The sequence below is a fragment of the Halichoerus grypus genome, chromosome 9 (genome assembly GCF_964656455.1).
Source record: "Halichoerus grypus chromosome 9, mHalGry1.hap1.1, whole genome shotgun sequence".
In the NCBI taxonomy this organism is placed as follows: Eukaryota; Metazoa; Chordata; class Mammalia; order Carnivora; family Phocidae; genus Halichoerus; species Halichoerus grypus.
The window spans coordinates 59184522-59202486 of NC_135720.1; positions in this window are offsets into that span (position 1 = coordinate 59184522).

Sequence of the window (17965 nt, forward strand, 5' to 3'; positions counted from 1 at the left end):
TCGGCTGAGGTTGAAGAGGTTGCTGCCTGTGTTCTCCTCTACAATTTTGATGGACTCCTGTCTCACATTGAGGTCTTTCATCCATTTTGAGTCTATTTTTGTGTGTGGTGTAAGGAAATGGTCCAGTTCCATTCTTCGGCATGTGGCTGTCCAATTTTCCCAACACCATTTGTTGAAGAGACTGTCTTTTTCTATTGAACATTCTTTCCTGCTTTGTCGAAGATTAGTTGACCATAGAGTTGAGGGTCCATTTCTGGGTTCTCTATTCTGTTCCATTGATCTATGTGTCTGTTTTTGTGCCAGTACTATACTGTCTTGATGATTACAACTTTGTAATAGAGCTGGAAGTCCGGAATTGTGATGCCACCGGCTTTGCTTTTCGTTTTCAACATTCCTCTGGCTATTTGAGGTCTTTTCTGGTTCCATTCAAATTTTAGGATGATTTGTTCCATTTCTTTGAAAAAAGTTGATGATATTTTGATAGGGATTGCATTAAATGTGTAGATTGCTCTAGGTAGCATTGACATCTTCACAATATTTGTTCTTCCAATCCATGAGCATGGAACGTTTTTCCATTTCTTTGGGTCTTCCTCAATTTCTTTCATGAGTATTTTATAGTTTTCTGAGCAAAGATTCTTTGCCTCTTTGGTTAGATTTATTCCTAGGTATCTTATGGTTTTGGGTGCAGTTGTAAATGGGATCGACTCCTTAATTTCTCTTTTTTCTGTCTTGTTATTGGTGTATAGAAATGCAACTGATTTCTGTGCATTGATTTTATATCCTGCCACTTTACTGAATTCCTGTATGAGTTCTAGCAGTTTGGGGGTGGAGTCTTTTGGGTTTTCCACATAAAGTATCATATCATCTGCAAAGAGTGAGAGCTTGACTTCTTCTTTGCTGATTCGGATGCCTTTTATGTCTTTTTGTTGTCTGATTGCTGTGGCTAGGACTTCTAGTACTATGTTGAATAGCAGTGGTGATAATGGACATCCTGCCGTGTTCCTGACCTTAGGGAGAAAGCTTTCAGTTTTTCCCCATTAAGAATATTCGCTGTGGGTTTTTCATAGATGGCTTTTATGATATTGAGGTATGTACCCTCTATCCCTACACTCTGAAGAGTTTCAATCAGGAAAGGATGCTGTACTTTGTCAAATGCTTATTCTGCATCTATTGAGAGGATCATATGGTTCTTGTTCTTTCTTTTATTAATGTATTGTATCATATTGATTGATTTGCGGATGTTGAACCAACTTTGCAGGCCAAGATAAATCCCACTTGGTTGTGGTGAATAAGCCTTTTGATGTACTGTTGGATCCTATCAGCTAGTATTTTGGTGAGAATTTTTGCAACCATGTTCATCAGGGACATTGGTCTGTAATTCTCCTTTTTGATGGGGTCTTTGTCTGGTTTTGGGATCAAGGTAATGCTGGCCTCATAAAATGAGTTTGGAAGTTTTCCTTCCATTTCTATTTTTTGGAACAGTTTCAGAAGAATAGGTATTAATTCTTCTTGAAATGTTTGGTAGAATTCCCCTGGGAAGCCATCTGGCCCTGGGCTTTTGTTTGTTGGGAGATTTTTGATGACTGCTTCAATTTCCTTAGTGGTTATAGGTCTGTTCAGGTTTTCTATTTCTTCCTGCTTCAGTTTTGGTAGTTGATACATCTCTAGGAATGCATCCATTTCTTCCAGGTTATCTAATTTGCTGGCATAGAGTTGCTCATAATATGTTCTTATAATTGTTTGTATTTCTTTGGTGTTGGTTGTGATCTCTCCTCTTTCATTCATGATTTTGTTGATTTGGGTCATTTCTCTTTTCTTTTTGATAAGTCTGGCCAGGGGTTTATCAATCTTGTTAATTCTTTCAAAGAACCAGCTCCTAGTTTTGTTGATCTGTTCTACTGTTCTTTTGGTTTCTATTTCATTGATTTCTGCTCTGATCTTTATTATTTCTCTTCTCCTGCTGGGTTGAGGCTTTATTTGCTGTTCTTTCTCCAGCTCCTTTAGGTGTAGGGTTAGGTTGTGTATTTGAGACCTTGTTTGTTTCTTGAGAAAGGCTTGTATTGCTATATACTTTCCTCTTAGGACTGCCTTTGCTGCATCCCAAAGATTTTGAACAGTTGTGTTTTCATTTTCATTTGTTTCCATGAAATTTTTAAATTCTTAATTTCGTGGTTGACCCATTCATTCTTTAGTAGGACGCTCTTTAGCCTCCATGTATTTGAGTTCTTTCCGACTTTCCTCTTGTGATTGAGTTCTAGTTTCAAAGCATTGTGGTCCAAAAATATGCAGGGAATGATCCCAGTCTTTTGGTACCAGTTGAGACCTGATTTGTGACCTAGGATATGATCTATTCTGGAGAATGTTCCATGGGCACTAGAGGAGAATGTGTATTCTGTTGCTTTGGGATGGAATGTTCTGAATATGTCTGTGAAGTCCATTTGGTCCAGTGTGTCATTTAAAGTCTTTATTTCCTTGTTGATCTTTTGCTTAGATGATCTGTCCATTTCAGTGAGGGGGGTGTTAAAGTCCCCCACTATTATTATATTGTTGTCGATGTGTTTCTTTGATTTTGTTATTAATTGGTTTATATAATGGGCTGCTCCCATGTTAGGGGCATAGATATTTACAATTGTTAGATCTTCTTGTTGGATAGACCCTTTAAGTAGGATATAGTGTCCTTCATCATCTCTTATTGTAGTCTTTGTTTTAAAATCTAATTTGTCTGATATAAGGATTGCCACCCCAGCTTTCTTTTGATGTCCATTAGTATGGTAAATGGTTTTCCACTCCCTCACTTTCAATCTGGAGGTGTCTTTGGTTCTAAAATGAGTCTCTTGCAGACAGCATATCAATGGGTCTTGTTTTTTTATCCAATCTGATAGCCTGTGTCTTTTGATTGGCGCATTTAGCCCATTTACATGCAGGGTAACTATTGAAAGATATGAATTTAGTGCCATTGTATTGCCTGTAAGGTGACTGTTACTGTATATTGTCTTGTTCCTTTCTGGTCTATGTTACTTTTAGGCTCTTTCTTTGCTTAGAGGACCCCTTTCAATATTTCTTGTAGGGCTGGTTTTGTGTTTGCAAATTCCTTTATTTTTGTTTGTCCTGGAAGCTTTTTATCCCTCCTTCTATTTTCAATGACAACCTAGCTAGATATAGTATTCTTGGCTGCATATTTTTCTCATTTAGTGTTCTGAATATATCATGCCAGTCCTTTCTGGCCTGCCAGGTCTCTGTGGATAGGTCTGTTGCCAATCTAATGTTTCTACCATTGTAGGTTACAGACCTCTTGTCCCAAGCTGCTTTCAGGATTTTCTCTGAGACTTGTAAGTTTTACTATTAGGTGTTGGGGTGTTGACCCTATTTTTATTGATTTTGAGGGGGTTCTCTGTGCCTCCTGGATTTTGATCCCTGCTTCCTTCCCCAAATTAGGGAAGTTCTCTGCTATAATTTGCTCCAATATACCTTCTGCCCCTCTCTCTCTTTCTTCTTTTTCTGGGATCCCAATTATTCTAATATTGTTTTGTCTTATGGTACCACTTATCTCTCAAATTCTGCCCTCATGATCCAGTAGTTGTTTCTCTCTCTTTTTTTTCAGCTTCTTTATTTTCCATCATTTGGTCTTCTATATCACTAATTCTCTCTTCTGCCTCATTTATCCTAGCAGTTAGAGCCTCCATTTTGATTGCACCTCTTTAATAGACTTTTTTGATTTCTACTTGGTTAGATTTTAGTTCTTTTATTTCTCCAGAAAGGGTTTCTCTAGTATCTTCCATGCTTTTTTCAAGCCCAGCTAGTATCTTTATAATCGTCATTCTGAACTCTAGTTCTGACATCTTACTAATATCTGTATTGATTAGGTCCCTGATAGTTCGTACGGCCTCTTGTTCTTTTTTTTTTGAGGTGAGTTTTTCCATCTTGTCATTTTGTCCAGAGGAGAATAGATGAATGAGAGAACAAAATGCTAACAGGGTAAAAACGACCCCAGAAAAATATACACTAAACAAATCAGAAGAGACCTGAAACCGGGGGAAAAGAAAGGGAAAGAAAGAAAAAAGAAAAGAAAAAGAAAAAGAAAAAGAATATGATCAAATATGATCAGGCTGGTGCATAGATCAGTGCCACACACTAGTTTGGGGTGTAGTTTGGACTGTTAGAAGAAACTGCCTTCCAAAATTTTAAAGAAAGAAAAACTTATATATGTACAAAAATAAGGGTAAATAAGATGAAGGGATGGAATATGACTGTAAAGATGAAAATTATAAAAGATTTTATAAAAGGAATTGATAAGATAAGAAGTTGGTTGAAGAAAGAAAGAAGAGAAAAAAAAAGGGAGAGAATGTGATCAGGCAGGAGACTAGAACAAAACAATACACTAGAGATTTAGGGTATATTTTGGTCTGTTAGAAGAAACTGTATCCCAAAATTTTAAAGAAAGAAAAACTTATATATGTACAAAAATAAGGGTAAATACGATGAAGGGATGGAATATGACTGTAAAGATGAAAATTATAAAAGATTTTATAAAAGGAATTGATAAGATAAGAAGTTGGTTGAAGAAAGAAAGAAGAGAAAAAAAAAGGGAGAGAATGTGATCAGGCAGGAGACTAGAACAAAACAATACACTAGAGATTTAGGGTATATTTTGGTCTGTTAGAAGAAACTGTATCCCAAAATTTTAAAGAGAGAACAACATATATATATACCAAAAATAAGGTTAACTACAATGAAGGGATAGACTATGACTCTAAAAATGAAAAATAGATTTTTTTAAAAAGGGATTGATAAGATGTTGGCTGAAAAAGGGAAAAAGAAAAATTCAAAAAAAAAATAGAAAAAGAAAAAAAAGAAAATTAAAAAAATTAATTTTGAAAGACTACAGAATCATGGGAAAAAAGCCATGAATTCTATGTGCTGTATTCCCCTAGCGCTGGAGTTCTGCCGTTCTCATTGTTCGGTAAACTTGGTCTTGGCTGGCTGTTCTTGGGGATCTTCTGGGGGAGGGGCCTGTTGCCGTGGTTCCCAAATGTCTTTGCTGGAGGCAGAATTGCCCTGCCCTTGCCGGTCCGGGCTAAGTAATCTGCTCGGGTTTGCTCTCGGGAGCTTTTGTTCCCTGCAAGCTTTCCATACAGCTTTGGAGGACAATAGTGAAAATGGCGGCCTCCCAATCTCTGCCCCGGAGGAGCTGAGAACTCAGGGCCGCACTCTTCAGTGAGCCCCCAGAGAAAAACAGTCAATCACTCCCATCTCCCGGGGCTCCAGCTGCACTCCGTGCTCACCTGGCCTGTGACCGAGCATTTCTATCTCTGGCACCTGAAACCATTTGGAGTCTCCAAACCCAGCAGATCCCTGTGGTGAGCCCCCGCACCACTCCTCCTGGGGGAAGAAGGGGAGTCTCCCTGGATCTGCCCCTTGCTGGGTCTCTGCTGGAAGAGCAGTGGCCTGCCTGTGCCACGGATCACAGTTTATGGCAACCCCGAGCTGAGAGCCCACACCTCGGCTCCATCTCTGCAGCCAGCTTCCCCACTCCGATACCTGGGGGCTCTGCCACACTCAGGCACCCCGGTCTTTCTGTGACCCTGAGGGTCCCGTGACCACATTGTCTCAGTGAGGGTTCCACCCCCTGCTTAGCCACTGGAGCGATGTCCCTCAGCAGAGCCAACTTCTAAAAGTTCCAATTTTGTGCCCCGCTGCTCTATCACTTGCCGGTAGTGGCTGATGGAGGCCCACTCCCCCGCTGTCTATCCCCCCAATATCACCTCAGATTAAATTCTCTGCACGTCCTACCTTCCAGAAAGTGGTCGCTTTTCTGTTCAGAGAGTTGCTGCTATTCTTTTCTTCGATCTTCTGTTGAGTTCGTAGGTGTTCAGAATGGTTTGATCCCTATCTAGCTGAATTCCTGGGACCAGATGAAATTTAGGTCTCCTACTCCACCACCATCTTGCTCCCAGACCCCACAGATTGGTTTTTGACTTTTGGAATCATGCTCTGTGTCTGGTGATTGTCCATTTGTTTTGTTTCTTAAATTGCACATATGAGTGAAATCATATGGGATTTGTCTTTCTCTGACTGACTTATTTTGCTTAGCATAATACCCTCTAGTTCCATCCATGTCATTGCAAATGGCAAGACTTCATTCTTTTTGGATGGCTGAGTAATATTCCATTGTATACATATATACCACATCTTTTTTATCTATTCATCAGTCAGTAGACATCTGGGGAGAGCTAATTATTTGAATTGAATTTGCATGGAGATACTTTTGTATTATGGCACATTCCATAGTTTGTTTTAAGTAAATATATCCAAAAATATGACACTAGAAAATGACCTTTCATAGACTACCTTTTTCTCCACAAAAATTAATGGTGATGACTTCATTTACACAGAGAGGCCCTATGATAATCTATCCTGTTATAACACAGATTTGGCTTTTTTTTTTTTTTTTTTTTATAAAGATTTTATTTATTTATTTGACAGAGAGAGACACAGTGAGAGAGGGAACACAAACAGGGGGAGTGGGAGAGGGAGAAGCAGGCTTCCTGCGGAGCAGAGAGCCCGATATGGGACTCGATCCCAGGACCCTGGGACCATGACCTGAGCCGAAGGCAGTTGCTCAACAACTGAGCCACCCAGGCGCCCCAGATTTGGCTTTGATACAACTGGTAATTGGGTCCTGTCCTCCACAGCAGGCTTATCCTCATCAGATCTTTAGTCTTGCAATAATGACACCAAATTTTATGTGACTGGATTTTTCAGACCCCAGTTATAGTAGTATGGTAAGGTTCATAACAACTTTACCCCATGGCACTACTACTATGTTTGCTCAGTATCTTAGTAGAATAATGAGTTGCCACCATATTGCAGGTGAGGAAACAGAGTAGACAGATGGTCAATATCTGTCCAAGAAGAGATGATAACAGCAATGGATTGGGCTTAACAGAAGAAAATTTTGAGATAGTTTGTCTTCAGTGCTCTCCTACCCACTCTCTTCTTCCAGTCTAGCATCTGGGTCTCTCTTTTTTTTTTTTTTTTTGCTTCAGATTTTAAGCTTCCTTCACCTTTCATCTGTCTCTTGAACTTGCTAAAATGTATGGGGCAGATCCAGTGCTTACCAAATATTCCATTTGTCCCCTAAGTTTGCCAGTCTTCCATGGAGCTTACAACCAAATGACTAAAGCTCCCCAGTGGAATATAAATGGAAGTGACACTTGTGACTTCTGAACCAAGACAGTTAAGAGCCGGTGTGTTTCCTTTACTTCTTTTCTCCCCAGCTCCAGTGACCTTGGAAATGTGTGGAGATGGCAACATTCCAGAGGGAGAGAATCTGAAACTTTGCATCACAGAGTAGATAAGAGCCCTCGTGGGCTGCATTAGACTTCATGTAAGGGAGAAATAAACTTTTCCTGTGCTGATGCACTGAAATTTCAGGGATCATCCGTTACAGCACCTAGTATTAATAATTTCAATAAAGAACAAGGTATTCATTTGCACTTTTATAATTATGTGTTTACCTTCTTTTTGCAAAGAGCACCTAGCTTAGTTTTGCCTTTTCTAGAATTCCATATAAATGGAATCATACAGCATAAATCTTTTGTGTCTGGTTTCTTTTGCTCAACCTAATGTTAATGAGATGCACCCAGGATTTTCCATGTTAATTCCTTTTGATTGCTAAATATTATCCCATCATATGGATATATCACAATTTATCTATCCCATTTACCTGTTCTTGAACATTTGGGTTGTTCCTGTTTTTGGCTCTTACAAAAAAAATTGTTTTAAAAATCTAGGAACCATCTGTATATGAATATATGTTTCATTTCTCTTGAATAAATACTTAGGAGTGTAATGGCTGGGTCACAGGGTAAGTGTATGTTTAACTTGAAAGAAATACAAAACTGTTTTCCAGAGTGGCCTTATCATTTTCCATTCCATGAACAATATATGAGAGTTCCAGTTACTCTGCGTCCTCATCAGATCTTGGTCTTTTCTTCTTATTTTTAAAACTTAGCTATTTTAATAGGTGTATAGTGGTATCTCATTCTGGTTTAATTTACATTTCCTTAGTGGCTAATGATGTTGAGCATCTTTTCACATGTTTTTCTTTGTCATAATATCTCCTTTTTGTCAAATGTCTGTTCAGATGTTTTGCCCACTAATCAAAATCAGGTTGTACATTTTCTTATTGAATTGAAAGAGTTTTTATACATTCTGAATAGAAATCCTTTATCAGACATATGCTTTGCAAATATTTTCTCCTGGCCTATGGCTTGCTCTATCATTTTCTTAGCAGTGCCCTTTGAAGAGCAGAAAATTTTAGTATTAAAAAAATCCAATTTATTACTTTTTTTTTAATTCATACTTTTTGTGTCCTAAGAAATCTTTGTGTAACTCAAAGTCAAAAAGATTTTGTTCTGTGCTTTCTTTTAGAAGTTTTACAGTTTTGCTGATATATTTTGACAAAATTTTTGTTTGTGATATGAGGTATATTTATTTTTGCATTTATTTATCTTTCATTTTTGTTCTGGCACCATTTTTGAAAATTTTATCATCCTTCATTGAATTACCTTGACACTTTTGTTGAAAATCCATTTCCCATATTGGTCTGAATTTATCTGGATTCTCTATTCTGTTCTCTTGATCTACATATTTATGCTTATGCCAATTTCACATTAGCTTGCTTACTGAAGTAATTCTTGAAACCAGACAATGGAAGTTCTCCAACTTTGTCCTCCCACTCCCATCCCAAAGTTATTTAGGCTGTTTTAAGTTTTTTTTTTTATCTCCACATAAACTGTAGAATCAGTTTATCACTTTTTACAAAAAAAAAACAACACAAAAAAACTTATAATGATTTTGATTAGAAATGCATTGAATCTGGGGCGCCTGGATGGCTCAGTCGTTAAGCTTCTGCCTTCAGCTCAGGTCATGATCCCAGGGTCCTGAGACCAAGCCCCGCATTGGGCTCTCTGCTCTGCGGGAAGCCTGCTTTTCCCTCTCCCACTCCGCCTGCTTGTGTTCCCGCTTTCGCTGTCTCTCTCTCTCTGTCAAATAATCTTAAAAAAAAAGAAAGAAATGCATTGAATCTGTACACTAATCCAGGAAGAAGTGACATCTTAACAATATTGAGCTTCAATACATGGTATAACTCTCCATTTATTTAGTTGTTACCTAATGTTTTTAGCAGTGTTTTATAGTTTTTCAATATTATGTGTCTTGTACACATTTAAAGAAAATATTTCCTAAGTAGTTCATGTTTTATGATGTCATCATTAATAGTATTGTTTCTTTGTTCCAATTACCAACTGTTCATTGTTAATATATAGAAATCCAATTGATTTGTATGTAGACCCTGGATCATGTGAGTTTGCTAAATTCACTTATTAGTTTTAATAGATTTTTGGTACAGCCTCTAGAATTTTTCACATAGACAGTAAAGTCATCTGAAAACATAGAAAAGGAAATAAGTTTTATTATGGAATTTCAGACATAAAAGAAGTCCCAGAGGAGACATTGGAAAGGTGCCGTATAGGTGTGATTTGTGAAAGTAGACACTAAATTAACTTGTGCATGAAGTTGACTTCAGACCCTGTGGAAAAAACAAATAAACGAACAATAACAACAAAACGAAACTCAGGTCTTCTCCTTCCATAGATCTGTGTCCTAAATGTTAATTGTAGTGCATCCTTGGACTTATATTAAAGGTTAATCAGCACAAATTGTGCTAAAGATTAAATTAAATACATTCAGTGACTCCTCAGGGGGACTGAAATAATTTGTCATAATTTGAATTAAACTTCTGAGCAAAGTGACTCCAATCATTTCTTGAAGAGGTGCAAGAAAATTATGGTGTTATATTCATTCTTACAAGTCAGTAAGATCAAGCCTAAATAATTATAATTAAGGAAGAGCAGAGATATACAAATACTATTTGTCGATCGTACTCTCCTCTTTCAAGGCTACAATAAAAATAACTTGATGGTTAAATATTTGTTGATAACGGTTCACCATATTTTATTCATTTAATTTCTAATATCATCCAGCTCTTTCCCGTTGTTGCCAGATCTAGCCATTTCATTGCGTCTGTGGTTAATTTATATTCTACTGAAGGAATATCTTCCAGAAGAATGTGCTTGTCTGGTTAAAAGCTATGGTGTCTTAAAGACCATAAGTCTTTCGAATTTTCAGAAAGCCGTAGAGCCAATTTTTTAATCAAGGAATACACTCATAATGTTTTTATGGATACTTCATTTTTAAATAATGCCAATCTTACATTATACTGATGCTGGCTTCTCTCAAATACATATAGAGCTCGAAAATGTGCATCGTTTTTTAAAATGGTCAGTTTTATTCCCCCCAAATGTTGATTTACTCAAAATAGATTTTTTTTCCCCCTCTGAGACTGCATTCCAGTCTATATGTAAATTGAAACACACTCAGATTAAATTAAAATAACCGTGAATTATGGGGCAGTTTCCTCACATGAAGTCTTTTCTTACTTAACCTTTCCACATGAAAGAGAGAATCCGTATTTGGTGTCTACTGAACCTGTTTGACATTCCGGAGATGTCAGAATCCTGAAGAATACATCTTTGCTGGTCTGGGTAATGCTTTTGTTGCATAAAAGAACTAAGCTGGAGAGGGATTTGTGATTTTTCAATTCTGGAAATAGTATGATGAAAAAACTAATGATCCCACACAGAGTTCAATGTTTGTGCAATGTTTATTCAGCCAAACAGAGCTGTTTTCTCTGCTATTAATCCTCAGCTTTTCTTAGACTATGGCATAAAATATTGGTGGAAAGCAATGTTTCAGTAGCATGTTACATTTCATTAAATAAATGTGGGCAAGTGAGTGGATTCCCACAACTATTTTTGAAGTCAAGCACATTTCCTAACCTAAGAATTTAACCCTTTAATTTGTATTCATTTTCACCCTAAAGAAAATTATATTTTCATCCTATGTCCCTTTTACCTTGCAAATCAGGAAGCAATAATTTAATGTAGAAACCCAAAAATCCGTTCATGGGGTCATTTTAAATGTTTTGAAGTCAAAAAGATTTTTTGTGAATGGCACATTTTATGCATAACTTTCTTAAATTTGTCTTTACTTTTTTCCAAGTTACTCTGAACATATCCATATGAAAACATTTGGAATGACTTGATGCACTAAGAATTCAAATTCCACCGCATGTTTTCCTCAAATCTCTTATGTTTTCTTCTTTACATTTTCCCAGTGAACATGCCAATTCTAATGAGATTACCATTTTAGCTTCCCGGAATCACTTATGTATCCTTTTGTGAAGCATTTTAGAATCAGTATTGTCAAATTCTCAATATGGTGGCAAAGAATTGAGCTGGAATAGGTGAGAAAGACAGAAAGGAGAAAGGGGGAGGGAGAGAAAGGAAGGGAGAGAATCCTTTGGAATCTTAATGAAGTTCAGCCAAATTGCAAACCTTATAAAGCAATTACAGCCAACACTTGGCTTTTATTGAACAGTTACTACCTGGTAGGCACTGCAGAAAGTGCCTTCCATAATTTGTCTCACTTAATTATCCCTCTTCTGTGAAGTAAGCAGTCTGATTATGCCCATCATAAGGTGGAGTAAATGAGAAAATACTGAAATGAAGTGACTTTTCCAAAGTTAAACAGCTAATAAATAGCAGAAATGTGACATGGACCCAGGTTTGCCTGATTCTTGTGCGTCCTGCAAATCCGTATCACCAGCACTGCAACCAGCTCCGTGAGGAGCATACGTTTCCGAAAAGGCTTGTTTTCTTCTGAAATTACTCAGAATAAGGCCAAGGCTTGTGTTTTTGGTTTTATGTTCCCCTGACAACTTGTAGCCAAACCCTCACCCCTCAAAAACTTTGAAATCTTATTCTAGGGTTTTTTGTGCAAGTCTCTTTGTAAATAATAATAATAAAAAAAAAAATGCAATAGAAACAGAGAGGTATTAGGTTCAAGCCAGCATGAAATTTGCCCTATGTTAGTCAGTCAAGCCATGCTGAGGGCCCCAGGGGGGCTGGCTCCAGTCAGAGTAGCACTGTGAGAAGGCTCTCAGCACGGCACTCTCCTCTCCCAGCCAAGCCCCACTCCGAGGCCTGCAAGCACCCTGCTTCCACTGTGCCTGCATCTCATTACCGAGCAAGGATCAATTTTCCAGCACTTTGTCTTTTACAAACTGGAAGAGCTGTGGTTAAAGATGTAGAAATTTTATTTAAAATCTGAAAATCTCTTGGTCGACCATACCCCCTTCTTTTTTTTTTTAAAGGTTTTATTTATTTATTTGACACAGAGAGAGAGAGCACAAGCAGGGGGAGCTGCAGGCAGAGGGAGAAGCAGACTCCCTGCTGAGCAAGGAGGAGGATGCGGGACTCGATCCCAGGACACTGGGATCATGACCTGAGCCGAAGGCAGACGCTTAACGACTGAGCCACCCAGGTGCCCCGAACATACCACCTTCTTATTCCTGTCCCCCAATTTACAGCCATCTTTAACTTCTTTTTTTTTTTTTGGTCTCAGAAAGGACTGTTTTGTGCCCTGATCTCGACTGCATTTGATTTCATAAAGAACCACTCCTTTGGAACAGACAACAGCATAAGGGGCTGTCCCAGTGGCCCCCTCTTTCTCAAGCCGGCAGAGGGCTGATGGCACAGTGCTGACAGATGCTGGTGACATTTTCTTCCACCTGTAGTTATCCACACTTCTATTTGCAAAGCATTTTGTCCTATTTTATGTAGGGGAATGCTTGTGGCAATTACATTTTAACTAAGGTAATTATACTCCATCTGCTGAAACTTTTCACTTACAACTTTTGAAGTATTCCAAATGCATAAAGTATTCTTTCTTCTTCCCATGTTGTTCTGTTGAGTTCTTAAAGACAATGTCTTGTTCGGTAGGAATGGTTAAGGAAGTTTGTCTTCTGATTAAGCCAATGAGCCAATGTTCTGATGACTTTAGATTTAATGTGAGAGTCCTTTTGGTTAAGCCTTTGAACAATCTTTTTTTTTTTTTTAAGATTTTATTTATTTGCGTGAAAGAGAGAGCACAGAAGGGGGGAGAGAAGCAGAGCCCTGCTGAGCCGGGAACCCGATGTGGGGCTCGATCCCAGAACTCCGAGGTCACGACCTGAGCCGAAGGCAGACGCTTGACCGACTGAGCCATGGAGGCGCCCCTGAACAATCGTTTTTTAAAAAGTGAGTTGTAAACGTAATGCAGTTGTTGCTGGCTGAGGTGCACTTCTCGGGGTCTGAGTTCATAATCTGAATGCAGTTCCTGGAGAGAACTGTACAAATTGACGGCCAGTGGACCTATCAGTCATTTTCCCTGAGTCCTTCCTAACTTGGGTTTAAATCCCGCCTTCTTTAGGTATTATTTGATCTTGGGCAAGTTCTTAATTTTCCCTGAGCCTCAGTTTTTTTATCATCTGTAAAAAGAATAATGACTGCCTCAAAAGGATGTTGTGAAGATTGAATGTTAATTCATATTAACATCTTGCACAATGTCTGGCCAAGTCTAAGGGCTGAGTTAAGTCTTAGTTATCATTGTTACACCGTCTTCAATTGTGCTGAGCTCAACACATACTTTGTGAAAATTGCTTTCCTTTAGGTAAATACTCCACAAATCAAATTTTTTTTTGCCATTTGCTTCTTTTGAAAAGAGAGTTTAGTTGTAGGGCAGTTAAAACTACTGTAGCCGGCTGGATCTGGATTGAGGGGGTATAAAATGTTGTGTGTCATCTTACAGATGTAATAGTTATTTTATAGCGAGCAAAAATAACTTGTTTAGGTTTGATGAATGCCTATGTAACCTGAAGACGGACTGGTTGGCTGACTCCCAAATACGAATTTCAAATTCCAATTTTGTATTAACAAAAATCCTTAATAATCGGCATTGTTACTTTAATGGCTTTCCAGAGTGAGGTAGCTAATGCCAGAAGTTTGTACCTAATTAGAGTGTCCGCCTTTTCCTCCCTCCTTTCCTTCTTCCCTTTCTTCCTTCCCCTAGCTGGGCATGACAAAGAGAAATAGGAAAAGGCTTATTTGTCTACTCCCTAGTCCCTCTCTTGGGCCATTCTCTCCATGGTGGAAGGTCGATGTACAAAGGTCATCTTCCAGGGCCCCTACAATAAACACTCTGACCTCACTGCCAAATCACTTTTCCAGAAAGTGCCACCAGATCATGTGTCACTTTTATGAACTTTTGGTCTGGCAAACCTGATGTTGTATGTCACCTCCTTTTTGGTTGAAATGTGTGCTCCTTAAAAGTAAACTATAGATGGATAAAAATATGTTTCCAGCCTTATTTCAAGAATTTTCTTTATTTCTTTCTTAAAAATTGAAAGTATATTTAAAATACAGTCCCACAGCAAGAACCTAGAATCTACTGGTTAACTCCTTGTTAGCATATTATATTCACATAATATATTCACTAAAACAAGGTTACAGTTCATGAAGCTTTCTTGTAATGACCTCTTTTAGGAAGTATATTTGAATTTCATTGTGTAGAAGTCTGCAATTTGATTAAAGAGTATAAACATCAAGTTTATGTTTTGCCCACTTAAGGGCTAGTTTTTATTGCTTTAAAAGTGCTTGCTTTAATTTTATTAAATACACAGTGGCATATTCCTTATGCCACTAAATGAATAAAATGAATAAATTCACTAAATGAATAAATATGCCTTCACTAAATGAATAAATATGTATACATTTAACTTTTAAAACATTTTAATGTTTATTTCTTCATATTTTAGTTAATATATTAAAACACTGTTGCATCCTTTAACTTCAAAGCTAGTTTATTAATAAGAACAAAAACAAGTCACCTCTTCCTCTCCACCAAAAACATCCAACCAGATGCTAAAGCATTTTGTAGTTGTTCATACATGCATAGATTTCACGGTTTACTTTTCATTTATAATTGTGGAGGAGAAAGACATTCACATTCTTAATTTTTAAGAGATGATTAGATTACCTTTGACAACTGGTGTCTAAGTGTATTTTATGTGTTCTTCAAATCATTATTTTGTTCAATGCCACAATTATCCTCAAGTAGGCTGAATATGTATAACTTCACATCAGTGAATTATGTCATTTTAAAAGAAATATTTACACAAAAATCTAATAATTTTTGGCATTGGGATTACAACTATTTATTCATATTTTTAAAATATACACTCTTTTTAAGCCTATGGATTTCTCTGAGTATATTTAAGTGAATGTCTAAATTTATAACTAACCAAATTAATTAAAATTCTTTGGTAGTTATATTTTTTTGAAAGCCTAACCCCAATTTGGAAATAGTAACAAAAAGCCTGCACATTCATTTTATGTTGAAAAGAACAGTTGAAGACCCACAATATATTTGATTTTACAAATCAGAAAAACAGATTTTTACAATCCTGCTAGCTGTGATGGGTTCACTAAATTTTGTTGATATTTTTATACATTCCTGGTAGTTCTTATACTCTAGCAGCTCATGGCCTATGGGAATGTCATTTAGATGTAAGGGGACTAATATATAATTTATCCAAGGATCAGCAAATATTTCCAGTGGTAGGCAGGCTGTGATTATTTTACAAGATGAAACACCCTTATAAATTTACTGATGGCCAGTGCTGGGTGATTAAATGTTGTAAATAGTTGTAAAAGATAGTGTGCTTCCCCCCCCCCCGCCCCCCAGCTTGAATTCACCAGTGCAGTGAATGAAAAACTAGAAAAACAAAATCTTGAAATGACAAAAGCATAGACTTACAGCACAGGAGGGGAAAGCTCTGGAAACTGGTTTTTCAGCCATGTTGTAGCTACATAATGCTCCCAAAGGTAGTGTTCTGTCCTATTTCTACAGATTCCCACAGAAAGATATTATATGACTTACTATTTCTAGTTATACTGATTAAAACTAAAGTGCTTACAAGATCAATAATCATATCTGACTTGCTTATGTCCATTTCAATTTCAGTGTGGAAGAAACTAGATACAGAACCATATCCCTGGCTCATATATCGAGTGATACCTGAGTGGCAAGTTCACAAGCCTGTCTTTTCCACCCGGCTGCCGCAGTCTGGGTGGAGGACACCAATCTCCCCATAAGACTATTTTTGGAGGAGTGAAAACCCATCACTTTCTTACATCCATTGCTTTCTCTTCCCCTCCAACAGTATCTCCCGTGGTTGCCGTCCTTCATGGGGACACAGCATTAAGTTGAGGGAGGCTATCCAGTCTGCTAAATTCACTCAGTATCTCACCCCAGCCTCCCACTACCCTGATGTCAAATTTGAGCCCCGACAGTGGTCAGGTTTGAGGCCAGCCACTGAAGGGTTGAACCCAAAGCTGTTAGATCTGGGAATGTAAAGGGACCTCACCACTGCCTCTGGGCAGCTTACTGTTAAATGCAAATAATCCTCGATGACACCCTGAGCTGATATAGGTCATCTTTTCCTTACCTGCAAGAGTACTTGTTAGATTTCTTTCTGCCATGGCCTACTGCTTACGGTGGAGTTTCTGAGATAAACTGTCAGATCATTTGAAACCCTGTTAGTGGTACTGGATGGGGACAATCTACTTTGAAGGGTCCCTAAGGTGGGTGACATGAGGGATTGAAGAACTATCAGGAGGAAATCATTTTCAGGCAGATAATAATGGCTGGAACAGCCAGAGCTTCTAGAGGGCTTACCATGTGCCAAGCACAGTCCTAAGGCTTTTTTTGTATACTGACTCATTTAATTCTCATAAAAAATCTTAAGAAGTAGATTCTACAATTATCCCCCTTCTACAGATGATGTAACGGAGGCAAAGTCAAATAACCCCAAGGTCACAGTAAATAACAGCGTGGGGATTTGACCTCAGCTAGCTTGGCTCTAGAGCTTCAGGCTTACTGTCTATTCACCTGGTTCCTTACAAACAACAGTGAGGATTTGGGGGTGAGAACCTAGGAGGGAAAGAGAGCCCAGCAGAGGAATAGGAGCCCCACCAGCTAAATTACAAGTTTCAATTTTGCTTCAGATTAGTTTCCACAATCTGTTCAGGGAAGGAGAGTTTTGATCCCATGATCTCTCCCAGAAGTAGGAATCCGTGTTTTATGTCACCTTTGTTAAGCCATGTCACTTTGAATACATTTATCTTTTCTCTGTATCTTAGATTAATTTACAAATAAATAAATTGGTTCCATAAAAAAATGAATGGGCATAAATATTTTAGATGTGAAGTAATCAATCTATATAATTGGTTTTGATAAGCTTTTTTGTTCAATATGGAAACAACCAAAAAAGCTAGGTAGTTCAAATAAAACTACTACTAAATAGAAAGTCTGTGAAAAAGGAAATTTAAAAAAGGTAACTTTTAAACAATCATTTTGATTTTTATTGTATTCATAGATCTTATCTCCAAGGCAAAGTGAAAAGTTGGTGAAATTTTCTAGGTAATTCCTAAGGAAAGATTACTGTGTCCATATGTCCTGACAAATAAGAACAAGTACGGTTAGTTTGCCCTACCCTGTATGTGGGTTTCTTCCACTGACTGATTGATTGATTGCTTTTTGTTGTTCTAAATCCTCAGGAAAATTGCCACGAGCATATAAACCAACAGCAGTTCCTGAAAATTTGCTTTTCTTTTTAAATGGAAAGACATTTGGTGAATTCTCTGTTCTAAAAACAGCAGTTTAGGCAGAAACATTCTGGGATTGATTTTAGAATCATGCTTTGGTTGTATCCTTCATTTTGCCCGTAGAGATTGGTCACACTCCACCAGCCTGATGTGTTTTGGAGCTTGGAACTTCCTATCATTGGGATTCATTACCATATATTGCTCTGGGATCAACAGCCTAGCTGTTGCTAGTTTCCAGGAAAGCCATTCTACTCTCTTTCCTGCTTTGAATCAATAAACAGGTCTGTTATTACTTGGGCCCCTAGGCAATTTCTCAACGATGGGGTCTAGCCTGGGGAGTAAGGAAGTGAGGAATA